Raw genomic sequence first — 1,365 nt, forward strand, 5'->3', positions numbered from 1 at the left:
TGCACTGGAAAGGGACAGAGAGGGCAACTCCTTGCTAACAGCTCAAAGGGTAAAATCCAGTCCTGCAACCGCCCTTCCTGAATCCAAGCGGGTGAATTTGGTGCATTCGGACAATCTGTTCCTCTGCCTGGCTGCTTGTACGGCCAAAGAAATCTAAGAGATTGTTTTGTTTAAAGAAGTCAGTCAACTCTTGGATCAAACGATGAAAACTAGGTCACTTTTCCAGGCTTATCACTTGAAAAAAGTGACATCCTTTTCACACCCACACCATGAATCTCAGGTGGCAAGGCTGAGGTTACCTATATTCACTTGCAATTCTGTTTTCTGCTTGTTGTGATTGCAACGAGTAAGAAATGCTTAATTTGTGCTGGTTATCTCTACATAAATCAGTAAAAATCAACGCATTTGCCACAAGAGGACAAAAGCATTAGTCTCGCTGATCTGCCGTCACGCATCTTGCGCCGTTTTTGACATTTTTGTGCAGTCATACCAGGAAGTAGTAGGTAGGTGACTGGAATGTTCAGTTTATTCCTCGCATCTGAACACTAGAGGTTAAGAACTACAGTTATAGCCAGATGACTTAGAAATGATGTAACTTAACAGTGGTGCTGTTACCACTAACGCAGTCCTTTTATTAAGAACATATAAAGGCATGTGACAAGAGGTAGATTTTGGTGGGATGTCAGGAACGTGAAGATTTGGGGGGAAACTGTGCAGACTTGCTTTTGTGACGAGTGTTATTTGAGAATTTTTTTTAAAAGCAATGTTTCATTTCAGAGGTGCTGCAGACGTGACGGGTGCTTTCCAACATTATCTCAAGATGACAAAACACAGCATTTAAGGGTAAAGTAATCAAGTAACAACAAGCTCTATGTGTTTCCCTAAAATGTAACTGGAATAGACACCGGTGGTTTGGAACGCCAATTCCAAAACACCCACAGCGTACCAGTGCATGAGAGCCATTACCAATCTTTACAGTCATGTGTTTCTGTGGTTAACAACGTTTTTCCCTGTTAATTTCCATTAGGTCTAAAGGAAGAGGAAAATTAAAAAAAAAAAAAAAAAAAGCCCATTCCTTCAGCAAGCATTCACTGGTTGCTTGTATTTAACTGCCACAAGCTTTTTGTTACTGCAGGACCTGACCGGCATCAATGCAGGCGACATGTTTTTCCACACAAAAAGTTGAGTATGACTGTCCCAAGTACATCTTGGGGATGGAAGTCTGGGCTGGGAGGGGGCCTGAAGGAGGAGACGGGATATGGCGACACAGTTTAAAAGATGTCATTAAAGCGCATGGTCAAAGTGACACAGGCAGCCTGATGCTTCCTACTTTTTTTTGGTGGTCCTCCACCGACTTTCTTTTAG

Source organism: Haliaeetus leucocephalus, unplaced genomic scaffold (genome assembly GCF_000737465.1).
Source record: "Haliaeetus leucocephalus isolate CR32 unplaced genomic scaffold, Haliaeetus_leucocephalus-4.0 Scaffold484, whole genome shotgun sequence".
Lineage (NCBI taxonomy): Eukaryota > Metazoa > Chordata > Aves > Accipitriformes > Accipitridae > Haliaeetus > Haliaeetus leucocephalus.